Raw genomic sequence first — 15,763 nt, forward strand, 5'->3', positions numbered from 1 at the left:
ACATATGATCACATTTTTAAAAGATCAATCTGATTTTCTTATGGGGAAAAAATGGAAGGCACCAGAGTGAAAAGAGAAAATTAGGAAGTCACTGTAGTATTCTAAATTAAAAATTATAATGAGTTAGACTGAGATGATAGTAGAGTTGAAGAGAAGTAGAGAAATTTACAGCATATTTTTAAGGCAAAGTATTCACATGTATTGTTTGTATACATACGGTTGATGATCAGAGGGAGGAATTAAAAATGAAATAATTGGGTGCCATGTCTAAGAATTCAGTGATATGAGACAGATTGGAGAAAAATCAGGATTATTATTGATTCATCAATCCATGGATTGAAAATTTTGTGTGGGATTAGAAAAAAGAAGAACCTATTTTGTTAATCTTGCCATGCTTAGGAGACATTTGCTTGGAAATACCAAGTAAAAAATGAAATAGATGTATAATGCTGTCATTCAGGTTAGACATTTATATGAAAGAATTACCATCCTATAGATGTTAACTCAAGTCATGTAAATTTAACAACATCACCAAAGGAAAACATACAGTAAATACAACCTGAGAAAAAATGAAAAATAGAAGAAAAAGGAAAAAAAACAGCAGAAATACCATGGAAACTGAGAGAAATGTTTGAAGAATACAATGGTCAAATTTGATGAGAGATGACCTAAGATGAGGACAGTAAAATGCCATTGCAACTGTCCAAAGGAAGCATGATAATCATGATGACAATTTCAGGGCCAATGGAACATAATGTTCACAAAACAGGTTGAGTAGGCTGAAGATGAAATGTGCAAGGAAGCATATAAAAATGTACAATAGGATACTGTTGAGAAGTTTTATTTGAAATGGAATACAGAAATCAAGTAGTTTCTGGGGGAAAAAACTATGTATCTATTAAGGAATAATGTGTTTTAAAGTTGAAGGATCTTATCACATGCTTGCATACTGATGGTACAAATGGTAGAGAAGGAGAGACTGGTGATGTGGGAAAAAGAATTTGTATCTGGAAAAGTGAGACCCTGAGAAGGTATGAGTGATACATTCCTGTATTTGTAGCACACAGGGAAGATTTGCCTTTTTATTTTTAGGGCTATTGTTTGTACTATCCCAGAAAAGAGGAAGCAGAATGTGGAAGCACACAGAGATGGATTTCACAAAAGGAAGTTGAATCCTTAGCATTTGATTATTTCTATTTTGGGGGGAGGGGGTTCTGGGGATTGAACTCAGGGGCACTAGACCACTGAGCCCCATCCCTAGCCCTATTTTGTATTTTATTAGAGACAGGGTCTCACTGAGTTGTTTAGCACCTTGATAAACTGCTGAGGCTGGGTTTGAACTCTCCATCCTCCTGCCTCCACCTCCCGAGCCACTGGGACTACAGGCATGCACCACTGGGTCCTGTTAATTGTTTCTATTTTCTAATTGAGTTATGGAGTTATTAATTAATTAATGAGTTATGGAGTCATTAGCCAATGTAGGAGAATTGTTTTAGTTACCTTTTTTTTCTACCTCTATGGTCAAAATACCTGACAAGAACAATTAGAGGAGGAAAAGTTTACTTGGGGGCCCACAGTTTAAAAGGTATCAAGTCACAGATGGCTGAGTGCATTCCTTGAGCATTGAAATGAGGCAGAACAGTGTCGTGGAGAAAAGTGGCACCAGGAAGGAGAGAGAGAGAGAGAGAGAGAGAGAATTCTCTTATCACCAGGGACAAACATATATCCCAAAGGCATGCCCACCAATGACCCACCTCTTCCAGCCATACCCTATCTGCCTATGGTCACCACTCACTTAATCCCTGTCAGGGGATGAACACACTGATTGGATTAAGGGTCTCATAACCCAATCACTTCATCTCTAAAACTTCTTGCATTATCTCAAACATGAGTTTTTAGGTGTCTCCTCACATTTAAACAACAACATTCTGTCCCTAGTCGCCAAAAGCTCATTCCTATCTCACAATGAATATGCATTTAGTCCATTTCCAAGAGTCTCCAGAGTCTTACCCGTTCCAGGATTGCCCAAAATTCCAAGTTCAAAACTCCTCTGAGACTCAAGGTAAACTCTCATTGTGATCCCCTATACAAATCAAAAGAAAGTGACATGTATCCAATATGTAAAGTCACCGAGTAAACATGTTCATTTAGAATAAAAGGAGCATAGAAAGAAGGGATGGGACCAAAGCTAGACCACCAGCTGGGCAAACAAGTTCTTTAGTTCCATGTTCAGCTTCTAGGGCACATTGCATCCTGATGTTCTCTCCAGAGAGCTTGTATAGCTCTGCACCTACAGATTTGCTGGCTGTAGCCCATATGGCCTCTATGTTGGCTTGTTTCTGTTCAATTCCTGCAGGTTTCCTTGGTAGACATTTCATGGTACTGGCATTTCTGAATCTCGAGAGTTTCCACTGTAATTTTGGCTTTCTCCTTATATTTCTAGGCATTATGGCCCTCTCAGGAGCTGTCCACAGGGACTCCAACCCTTCTGTGCTTTGGCCTCCCAGGTCTTCCTTTGAAATCTTAGAAGAAACCTCTAAAACCCCCTAACTCCAGCATCCTGCATTCCTACAGAACCAGCACCAAGTGGTTGATGCCAAGGTCTGCCACCATCTCAAGCAGTAGTCAACTCTCTTTGGACCTGGCTGCAAAAGCCTCTGAGTGCCTAAGTAGCTGAGAATGGTGAACCAACTTCTAAAGCCCCTCTCTTCAGGAAGGCTATCCCACTGGTCTCTTCACAAAGAATTTTTACTTTTCCTCCTTTGAGTCTGCGATGGGTGTGGTCTTTCCAATTCCTGAGATGCCCTCAAGCCATCTTTCTTATTGTCTCTATTTCTACTTATTTCATTAGTAGCTATAACATCTTTAACTACCACACATTTTTAATCCCACTTTTCCTTAGTTTTATCATCAAATTGCAAGTGTTTCAAACCTTTCTGCTTTGCTTTCTGCTCCTGATTATAACAATGAACTTGCCTAAAAGTCATCAGCAATATCCATGCCACTGCCTGAATAGCATGCTGCCTAGACATTTGTTCTGCTAGATTAAAAATTCATCACTATTCAATTCAACCTCATAGAAAGTCTCAGGGCATGGACAAAATGTTGACAACTTCTTAGCCAGAACCTAAAATGAATGCCACCAATCCAATTCCAAGAAAGCCCTACTTTTTCTCTGTAACCTTATGAGCTCTGTTTTGACTGTCCACAGTTGTATTGGCATTCTGGTCTTCCAAATGCAACTAGAGTGACCCATTAAGGTCCTCTTATAATATTCTAAAGCTTTTCCAGCTTGCATCACTAAACTTTCAAAATTTCCTTCCAAAAAGTTTCAAAACCTTCTAAACCACACGGTTAGGTTAGTCACAGCAATCACCCCACTTCTTGGTACTTATTTTTGTTTTAGACAGCTTTTTTTTTTTTTTTTGCTGCTGTGACTGAGACCCAAGAAAAATAATTTGAGGAGGAAAGTTTATTTGAGGCTCGCAGTTTCAGGGGTCTCAGTCCATAGTTGGCTGATTGCATTCCTCAGAACTCCAAGTGAGGAAAAGACATCATGCAGGAAGAATGTGGTTGAGAAAGTGGGTCAGGACATGGAGCCAAGAATAAGAGACAGAGATAGTTCTCCTCTTACCAAGGACAAAATAAATACCCCAAGGACAAAATAAATACCCCAAAGTCAAACCCCCATATGGTACTCGTCTACAGTCACTACTCAGTTATTCCTTATCAAGGAAGATTAACACTGTTTAGGTTAAGGCTCATAGAACCAAATCATTTCACCTCCAAACCTTCTTTCAATGTCTTACAAACCCCCAAATATTGTAGCCTGGGAAGAGGGAGTGAGGAGTGAGGATCATTGATAACATTGATCCTTTCCCAATATATTCTTTCCCAATGATGAGATAATCCCTACAAAGGAAGCAAACATCATCCAGTAGCAAGACAACCTCTGGGGAGGAAATATCAATCAGGTATAGACTGGTAGCCTCTGGGAAGAGGCCGAAGCATTGATCTTTCCCAAAATAAATCCTTTCCCAGTGACAGTACAATAGGACCCTGAGGGAAAGAGATAAATACTAAACCCTGACCCCAGACTTCCATGACACACTCTGTCAATAATTAAGTTACCTCTGGTTGTAACCTATATAAGCACAGATTCCCCCTTTATCCAGTGGCTCATTTTTCACAAGGAAAGAGGTCCATCAGATGTGTGATTTCATCACTGAATAAAAGCTATGTTGATCCATGAAGTTTGTACCCAGCTTGTTCATTTTGTGCTAATATAAACCACAGCAAGAGGGCTATAGCAGGTACAAGTAATGCCTGGCACATAGAAAATCCTTATGTGTGGAGGACAAAGGGAGAGGAGAGGAGAGAAGAGGAGAGGAAAAAAGAAGAAAAGAAGAGCTGATCTGCCTTATAAGTAATCTTTAATAGGATTATAGTATAAGTAATCTTTAATAGGATTATAGTATAGCTGATGGTTTGTCCAGTTTTCCTTTCCTATAGGACTTTGGTCACAGTTGATTTGCACTAACATTGATGTTTTGACACCTATTGTAAATGACTGACTTTATCATAGAAGAGCCACCAAGTTCTGGGCCAAAGAATACAAGAATTATTCTATAGGCTTCTGTTAGAATTTTATTGACTTTAAAGACAGAGTGCATGACAATGTAAAATGGCCTTTTCCTGACTCTGAATAGTGGTGTTGGGTCAGAGGGTGATGATAACAGGCCCAGGATGACAAAGAAGAAATATGGAAATATCAGGCATATTACCAGCATTCATTCATGGAGAAGTACCCCTTCAAAGGGCCTAGCAATTGAGCAGTTCTGAGTGCCTGGAACATTGCAAATAAAAGAATACATTTGTCAAAAAAGCACATGAATGCTTTTTTCAATAGAATTTTGGACTTAGCACTGATAAAGTTTTAAACTCACAACCATAAATGTTACCTCTCAGAGGTAATATAAGCTTGGTAGTTAAATACAGAACACCCAATTAAATTTAAATTCTATATAAACATGGTGTCCTTTACAATATTTGGGACACAGTTATATAAAATAATACTTCTTGTTTATCTGAAATTTATTTTTAACGGAATATCCTGTATTGTATTTGCTAGATCTGGTAATCTCAGACTAATGAGCCTCCTCTCCTTTTTGTCTGGTGTTCTTACTACCATGGATTCAGACATTCAAATACCATAGGTCATGCTACTGCTGGAAGTGAAAGACAAACATTGTTTTGGGTACAGAAACATTTGTACAGAAAGTGCTTAGGTTAGGAAAAACAAAAAAACAAATACTCCTTCCTTCTTATCCTGCAAAATCTTTTCCATATACATTCATCAGGTTTCTGCATAAAATGGTATCATTTTACAATAGTGTAAAGCATCCATTTACTCTATTTTTTTTAATTTTAGAATTTATGTTTAGGGAAAGTCCTCATAGTGATGATATCTGGGGAAAATCTGGTTATTTAAACAATCTAATTTTAAGTTTCAGATGTTCCATTGATAGAGCATGATGTTAATATTTTACAATAATCACTACATTTTTATTAAAAGCTAAAAATCCAGGTAGTTGTAATTATTAAAGTTTATTTGGTAAAGTTGGTTTTCCAAAAACAAATGTATATATTATTTTAATAAATGTATTTATGTTTCTTTCAATTTTTCCAACAACAGTACACAGCTAATACCATTCTAGAGACATAGGAGAAATGCAAATTAATCATATCCAGTAAATGTCTTAAAAAAATACAGTTTCATTTTATCTTGTGGCCCTACCTAAGAAAGCTGAAAAGATATAATTTTTGTTTCATTTTAGGAACAGAATGGTGTATTGCTCTGTAAAAGATTGTTACAGGAAATACCATAAGTGGGCTAAAATTTAACAATCGGTAAAACATTAAGCTGCAATGACAGATATTTGGAGAAATTAGCTACACAATATACTTGCTTCTAATTCTCTAGATTATAGGAAAAATATGTACATATAATTTATATTTATGTATATGTTTTTCACACACACACACAACACACACACACACGAAAGTGTCACCAAAATATAAGTTTATATGGTGTTTAAGTCCTGCAGAAATGCCTTCATTTCCTTACAAATATTTTCCTCCAATTCTTTGGCTTTTCCTGTATCTATCTTTGTGATATGACTTTGCAATTTTTTCCATTAGGAACAGTCTATTTCTCAAACACTGAAAATGGGGCTTGTATTGTGACTATATATTGGCCAATAAAGAAATAGAAGGGATCATTAACAAAATGTGAAGTTCATTCTTGTGTGTCTTAAATAACTTAAATTTAGTGGTGGATTTTTTTTTAAAGAAAAAAATCTGAATTCAGAGAATTTAATTTTCATGTGATAAAAGTCTTTATATTGGATAGTTATCTTTCCTGTTTCTTCCTCATCTTTACTACTTTGTGTCATTTTTTATTTTAAAAAGACAGTGAGTTATATTTTCTTTAACAACTCTGTCTTTTAAAAAATTTATAATAGCTTCTTTTCTATCTAAATTTTCACTAGAGTTTCTAAAAAAAATGCTGACTATGAAATGGAACTTGCTCTATTAAAACCTGATAAACTTGAGAAATTGAAACTCTTGATCTGATAAATGATGTCTGGAGACATAGTAGCAAAAGTCAATTACAAAGTAATAATCCTATTAGCACTGACATTTTAAAACTCTTTTAAGCATTACTAGGTTGCAAAAGAAAAAAATTTTGAATTTTGAAGCAAGAACCTATTATTTGTGGTAAGGAAAGGCTGACTGATTTAAAAATTATTGCTTCAGATGAATAAAGATTATATTTATTTAAAAAATAAATTGAAAATTTATTTTTATAATTAATAAGAAATATTAATTTTAAAGAATGATCTTACCTGTGTAACATAAATATTGTCTTAAAACATTTTTTAAAAATTGGTGTTTTAGGATAATGGCAATTTTCTATTCATTTGCAGGTGAAAATGTTTCTTCCAAAAATAAATGTCCAGTCTATTCTGTTAAGCCATTCTGAACATATCTTTCTGAGCAACTGGACAATCATATTATATGCTCACAGAATTTGAAGCTTAAAACTTTGGACATCTGATGTCTGCCTTCTAAAAGGTAGATTTATCATCCTGTGTTTAATACTCACCTAAAGAATCTGGTATACTAACAAATATTAAAAAACACAACTTTTTTTCTCATTTTTTTGTAAATAATTGGATTAAGCTTCTCAGCATTACTCATATAAGAAATGAATATATATGTACATTTATATATACCACTAAAATCTATATATGCAATAGATTTATGTAAACACACATATAAATGTTTACATATTAACACTTTTATTTTTAATCTATTAAAGATTAAACATAATACTGAATTTCTATGGATACAATTCTCATTTTTAATAAATTTCATGTTAATAGAGTTCCTCCATATTTTATGGTTGTTTATGTTTCCTACTGACTACAAAGTGACACTCTCTCTTGTTTACATTAAAAAGAAATAGTTTTTAACTGCAATTCCCTTTGTCTCACCACAGAAAATACTCCCACCAGTAGTATTCCTTGCTAATGATAGTGATTCATTATACCAGAAACCCTGGAGAGTGATTCATCTTCATTGAAGGATATGCTCATTTCTCCTACTACTTCTTTAAACCCACTGACATAGAATATTAACATTAAAAAATTAGCATTTCAGAATGATAAAATATTATACTAGAGAATATATACAATACAAAGAAAGGTAAAAGAAGAAAAATCAAGGAACAACAACAAAATGAAATAAAACAAAAACAAAACAGGAGATATAAATGTAAACATATTGTCACATCAAATATAAATGGATCATGCAATCAAACAGTAGAGATCTTCAGATTGTATCTAAAATGACACAATTCAGATTCAAAGATACTAATACATTGAAAGTAAAAGAACAAGGCCTGGTGTGGAGGCTTGTACCTATAATCCCAGCAGCTCGAAAAGCTGAGGCAAGAGGATCACAAGTTCATAAACAGCCTCAGCAACTTAGTGAGGTCCTAATCAGCTTGGGGAGATTGTGTCAAAAAATAAAAAGGGCAGGGATGTAGCTCAGTGGTAAATTCCCCAGGTTAAAGTCCCCAGTGCTGACTGGGGATGTAGCTCAGTTGGTAGAGTGCTTGCTTTGCATTCACAAAGCCCTGAGTTCAATCCCCTGTGCTGCCAAAAAGGACAGAGAAATGCATCATTTAAAAAATTACAACTCTTAGGATGATTATACTAATACCAGAAAGATAAATTTCATGAAAAAGACTGCTACTAGACATAAATATGGATATTTTAGTAATAAAAGGACCAATTCACCAGAGAGAATAACAGTAATAGATAAATATACATCTAATATCACAGTTTATACACTAAAACTGACAACTTTGAGTGGCATTTAAGTAAATGAAATTGTATGAAGTATGTTTTACAACTGGAATGTAATTAATTTATAAATTAGTAACAGAAGGAAACATAGAATATTACAAATATGTGCAAGTTAGAACTCACAAGAAAAACTAGAAAATTCTATAAAACCCAACACCCAAAACTTGATGCTAAAGCAGTACTCAAAGAAAAAAATTTTGGCTGTTTGCTTCTATATGAAAAAGAAAGATGATCTTAAATGAATAATATAAGCTTATTAAGAATCAAGATGAAGAAGAGAAAAACAAATCAAACAGAAGAAAGGAGATGATAAAAACTAGCAAAGAAAAGGAGTGAAGTCGAAATTAGAAAAATAAGAGAGAAAATAAACAGAACCAATGGCAGGTTAACTGAATGAAGCTTAGGGAAGCCTAAAAATATAAGAAAGAAATAACTCAAATTAATCAGAATTTTAAGAGGGATACTCACTGCTGAACTTATAGAATTAAATATTATAAAAAGTACCAATAACTGCTGTACATAAATAAATTAGATAAGAGACAAAACATAAAAATTCCTAAAAAAGCGTAAACTATTGAAACAATTTCAAATAATAGATAGCTTAATAGGCTTACAATAATAGTATAAATTAAGAAAAACTTTTTACAAGGAAAATGATAGGACTAAATTACTTCATTTGTGAATGTTACCAAAGTTTCAATGAGAAATTACTACAAATTTTTCACAACTTCTTCTAAAAAGAAAAAGAGGAGGAGGAGGAAGAGGAGAAAAACATACAAAATAACTTGAGACCAGTATTACTCTGAAATCAAAACCAGGCAAAGACATCTCAAGTCGACTATAGACAAACTATAACTACTTAAGGATATAGAGCTAAAAATTTAAAAATATTACTCATAAATTGAATTCAGTAACACATGAAAGGATTATATATGAAAAACAATTAGGATTTAATTTATTTTAATTATCAATATAAGACCGGCACACATTTGAAAATCAATTGCTGTAAATTACCATATTAATAAAGAAAAGGAAAAATCAAAAGATCATTTTATAATAGAAAAAGGACTTGACAAAATCTGATACTCAACAAATAAGGAAAAAAAAAAGAAATATCCTTAAATAGGCAAAGGGCATCTTTAAAAACTCCACAGCTAACATCATACTTCACGGGAAAACATTGCATTGTTTCCCCTAAGGTATCCATCCACTGACTCCACATTCATTTAACATTACAGTCATTGCTCTCACCAGCTCAACTAGACAAAAAAATAAATAAATAATCGTCTGATTGAAAAGAAAGAAGGAAAATCATCTTAATTTTGCAGATCTTGTATATAGGAAATCCCAATGAATCCACTTAGAAAAGTATTAAAACTAGTACATGAAGTTGGTAATTTGAACAGATACAAGAGCTGTATTAAAAATTAATATATTGATATCTACAGAAAATGAATACTAATGAAATTTAAAATTTTTTAATTCTGCTTGAAAGAATCACAAATTAAAAAGTACTTAGGATAATCAAAAGAAGTACAGGACTTGTACATCAAATAATACAAAACATTACTATAAGAAACAGAAGCAGAACTAAATAAAATAAATACAAGAGATGTATTTTTATATAGATAGAAAACATCCCAGGTTTATGGACTGGAAGACAATATTGTTTAATTAGCAAAAGTTCCCAAATTGATGTATGCAATACCTATTTAGAATCCAGGTGGCTTTTTTTTTTTTTGCAGAAATTCACAAACTGATGACAAAATTTATATGAAAATGCAAGAGAATAATTCTGTATTCTGATACTTCTAGAAGAATATCTCAGAAGGGGTATTTTTTTGACTCTCTGCCTGATCCTTCTTCAAACCATAATAGAACTCAGGATCCTGCTGGTTTAGGTGGTTTTCTCTCATTCAGTGGTGAATTAAAAGCTTTCTGTTTTCATTTTTAGTACTCTGTTCTCTTTTTGGGTAATTTTATTTGTTGTCCTTATTGATACTGTCATTTGAAAGGATGGGGAAAATATTCCAAGATCAATGGATGTCATTATGCTACAGGAAACTATGCCTTTATTTCTCTCTGCCCCCTATGTTCTAGTTCCTCTGAATCACAATTCAGTATAATACATGCTTAAGTCTCAGCTTAAAATCAAGCCCCCAGCCTTGAAGTCATCACATTCCTACTTTGATTTCCAAACGTGAGTTTCAGTAGCACCACCCTTCTCAGCCTTGTGAATTTCTTTAGAGTAATTTTAATTTTCTTTCAATTCTTATAGGGAATTCTTTTGAGGGTTTTAACACTAAATATCATTATAGTATGTAATTATTTGTCATTAATTTTGTTAATTTAGTCTTAACAAATATATATTTGCTACTTTTTATACAGGAATTTCCAATTCTCTAGTCTTCAGATAAAGCAGTTAAAAAAATTATTAAAACCCATGCTCTCATACAACTTTACAGTCTAGGTGGGGCAACAGACACAATGCATATTTCAATAAATAGGTGATATTATTGCCAAGTATTTAAAAATCCTAAAGAAAGATAAAATGGGGATAGAGAAGGATAACATCATTTTGGAAATATAATACCTCTCTGAAAACATGAAATTTTGTTAGAGATGTGAATGAAGCTAAATAGAAAGACTTTCGTGTAACTGTGTGAAAGTCATGTGTGAATTTCAGACAGTTCTGGTGATGGCAATACTTAAAATAGCTCTACAAATAAGTGCAAGTTCTATGTAAAATCTTAAATCCCATAATGCTTTGACATCCATATTTTGTAAAATAACTGATGGTTGATATGGAGGTACAATTAAGAAAACTTTGTAACTTAATTACGCAATTTTCATACATACTGGTGATGTTATACTTATGTAGTAAGATGTGTCTTAAATTCTATACTATTTCTTCTGTGTATGAGTCAATGATGAGACAAAAATTATTTGGGGTCCTCATTTCTATGTAAACATAAGTCAATAGACTTGTCTTGTGACTTACATTGTCCCCTCTAATCTGATGATGTAGGCATCATCATGTCAGCAAACTAGTCTCAGTATCCCTTTACTAAAATTGAAATTAATTATTTGTAAACACTTTCAAACTCTAATCTTCAGTGATACTCTCATTGCTTAATGTGGCTAACCTGAGAAAAATGCCAATTCACAGATTTACCTCGGCATTATATATATTATTCTCTGACTTAGAAAGTTTAGTGGGAATTCTGAATGGGAGAGTCATTTATTCTCCATTCTTCAACACTTATTTATTACTCAAGGATTTGTACTAACATGGATTCACAGATATTCATTTTACACATTGACTTGTAGTTCAATACTATTTATTTATTGGATCAAATTATTTCGGCTTTGGTTATTGAGAGGCCCCAGAACTTCATCATGCTTCACCTACATATCATTCCTGCCCCAATCCCTGACATTTATGGAAAGAACAAGTTAATTTTGTTAAATATCACTAAAGTGTTTTTCCAAGTGGTTGGTACCACTTTGCATTCCCCCAGCAACAGATATCAGCTCCCACTGTTCCACATCTTCTCAAACATTTGGTGGTATTAGTGTATTTTAACCATTCTAATAGGTGTGTAGGGGGAAGTGATGGTTTTAATCTGCATTTTCCTAAAGACATCTTTTGTTGAACATATTTTCATATGCTTTTCAGATATTTATTTTCATAAATACCTTCTCTCAGATTGTGCCTTTGCTTTTCATTCTTTCAATAATGGCTTTTACAGAGAAGATTTTAACTTTAATAAAACCTAACTTATCAGAATTTTTTGGTGTGAAAACTAAATAGTCAACTCAAGGTGATATAAATACTTTCCAATGTTGTCTTACCAAATATTTTTGGTATTTTATATTTAGGTCTATTTTCCATTAATTTGTAAAGGGTGAAACAGTTCCAACTTGATTTTTTTTCCTGAGTTTTTCCCAATTATTCCAGCAGTATTTCTTTTTTTCTTTCTTTCTTTTTTCCTAAATCTTGCTTTCTTGTCAATTCCATATCTTGTACCAAGGATGTGGAAGTGAGATGGGGCATGTTATTTATGGACATTTGTTCACAATTGAAATGATACTGCTAATTTGTTTGTTAATCCTCTTATAAAACAAACCTTATCTGTTTTTATTTTTCTTATTTTCTATTTACACTTGTTTAATGGGAGTCAAAAGTTTAGATCCATTTGGGTTTCATAAAATTCAAATTTTTTCTTAGGTGAGCTGTTCCCTGACCAAGAATGGGCAACAAGGACTTCACCTTAATAGATTCTGAGGACTAAGTTGCTCTTGTCGGTGCCAGTTTTACAACAGCAACAGTAGTGATTTTCATGTCTGTAGTCTGACAGACAGAAAGAGATGATATTTCTTGGGCCCCACTGAAAACACATTTCATATAACTACAGATGTGCTCCTGACTGTTTAATGGAAGAAGTAAGCATTATTTGTAGTATCTGCCAATTTCTTTGGTATAAATATTTGATTATGGCCAATTGCTAGCTACTAACATCACATCAGCATGTTGGGAAGAGATGGTCATGATCGAATGCCACCAGCCAATACTGTCAACACTGTCACAGCCAAACCAACCAGCTTTAACACAAATTTTTTCCTTTATGTGGTTTTCTAAAATTTGTCTTTATAATGATCATTAAATAAATATAGTAGTAACTCTGAACAGAGAGTAAATTAAAGAATATTCTGGTTGTTTTGTTACTTTTTTTTTTCTATCTTGGTTGTCATATTTACTTTTGTTTTTCTAGTGTTATATGCATCCCATGTTGTTGCCATGGGAAGTATATATAGAGTACATAGACACAACTTTGCAATCTAAGATACTGATGATACTTTGCAAATCATACTGGCAGAAATAGTTTATATTTTTTAATATATATGTACTAATTTATATTTTTAAAATTCAAAATACCCAGTATATATATATATATATATATAGTCCATATAAAAGAGAAAAAATTAGAAGTTAAGATAGCCTTATATACACACACACTATCCAGATTTGATCACTATTAAGATTTCAAAAAAAAAAACTTTTATCCATCATTTCCTCCTATTTAAAGAAATTAACATGTAATTTTTGAAAAATATATATATATATACATCTTTGAAATTTATGGAAATTTTCTTTCTTTTAAACAATTATCTAGCTGAGAAAATTATCAGTAATTCCTTGATATTTAATACCAATTCATATCCATGTTCCCTCAATCATCTAAAAAATATTTGTATAAAATGAGCTTGTTTGGTTGTGCCTGATGGTGCATATTTATAACCCGTGACTTGACAGACTGAGGCAAGAGGATCACAAGTTTAGTTGAGGCCAGCCTGGGCAACTTAGTGAGACACTCTCTCACAATAAAAAATAAAAAAGGTTGAAGTTGTAGCTCAGTGGTAAAGCACCTTGGGGTTCAGTCAGAAAAAGAAAAATCAGTTTGTTCAAATTAGCACCCATACAAGATGCAAGTTGATTGTTAGGTTTCTTAGAGACTTGTTATTTTAGAATGATCTCTTCTCTCAAACCACTGCCTTCTCTTGCCCCATACTAATAAAATACTAGAAAAAAGCGAGCCAGTTATTCAGTGGTAGGGACAGCATTTTTGAATGTCTATTTCCTTCCTTGTGATGCCATTTAAATTGCTGATATGACAGTTTTTTTTTCTTAAAAATGTAAAGTGTTTTCTGGAAGTTTTCTTTGATTCAAGTTCAATTTTGGCAATATTATTTCTGGGAGATAAAAAGTATCTCTTTTTCTGACTTTTGATAAGACTAAGATTGATCATGGGTTCTGATGCCCAAAGCCTAAGACCTGCGTCAAGTTCTTCATCCATCTTTCATCAAATAGTTTATTTCTGTCAGAAACAATTAGTTCATTACAAACTGAAGAATGGCAATGCTTTAATTATGGTGTTTCCTTCTCACCTATTAACTAAATTTTTCTTCTCTGAAATGCACTTTTCATCATTAGCCAGGATTATTGGTTATACTAAAATATAGCTAATTTGGGAACTGCAGGAGAGATATTAATTTTTCCTTTGATTGCAATTTCAGAGTTAGGAAGTAGAGCTCTAGATGCATAAGTGGTGATCAGTAAGGTTCTGTTTGTTATCTATTATCATTACTGTTGTTTGGCTATGTCTTCTCTTTAAGCATCCTTCTCAACTTTTTCTTTTTAAAAATATATTTCATGTATGATTAATCAAGAGAACATGTTCTACTTTTGCAGCACAAATTTTCCTCTCATTCTTCACAGTCCTTTTGATATAATATCATCAGAGTTATTGTTCTTTTATTTTCTCATAAAAATATTGAAAATTTATCTTGAACATTTCTTATGTCAATTCTTGAATCAAGCAATACGTTGTTACAACAGAGTATCATAGTTCACAGTTTTTGAGAGTAAATGCTTATTTCTATTAGGTAGTTATTGTTTTCAGTGGACAGCTAGCATGTATGTATTAAGAAAAAAGTAATGAGTTCATACAGACATTTCAATATCAATTTCATTACAATGGATTTTGGTATAGCTTTTGTATGTTTTTCTGATACATTAAAAAGATATCCCAAGACTTTAACATAATTGCTTTCTACTATGTTTGTATATGTACACATTAGATTTAAAATAATAATATCAAAGTTGGGGATATAGCACAGTGATAATACACTTGCCTAGTACTTCTGAGGCTCTGCATTTAATCCCTAGCAGCATACACAAAAGAAAAGAAAAAGTACCAATAATACCAATCTTATCACTGAAAACAACAACAACAAAATGAGTAAAGTTTGAGACTTTATAATTTATTCTTTTCCTCACATGTATATTAAAAATATTAAGCTTTAAACCTACTCAAAATTGTTTTTTTCTTTGGTGGCTATGCAATCAAATTGATATTTAGTTTGTTTGTAAATTTAATTTCAATTTTAGAGGTTAAAGTTATATTTCAATTAATTTTATTTTAAGTGTATAAATGATTTATATGATTTTAATATATAAGCAGGTTATACAGAGAATAATGATTTCCATATTTGATCCCTCTACTTGGTTTTCTTATCTATCCATAGGTAATCATTTTTATGGCTATTTTTTATTTCTGTTTCTGCAATTATAAGAAAATATATGTTCAAATTTTTATTCCTTTTATACCTTTTACGCAAAATTAGCACACACTGTATATTGCTGTATACCTTTTTTAAACCTATTAAAGTATTTTTTCTTAGATATACCAATGACTTATGATTGGAGAAAAAAAGATGCAGAATGCTGATGTCCACACGCCTAATTATATGGCATAACAAAGCTG

The sequence above is a fragment of the Urocitellus parryii genome, chromosome 3 (genome assembly GCF_045843805.1).
Source record: "Urocitellus parryii isolate mUroPar1 chromosome 3, mUroPar1.hap1, whole genome shotgun sequence".
Lineage (NCBI taxonomy): Eukaryota > Metazoa > Chordata > Mammalia > Rodentia > Sciuridae > Urocitellus > Urocitellus parryii.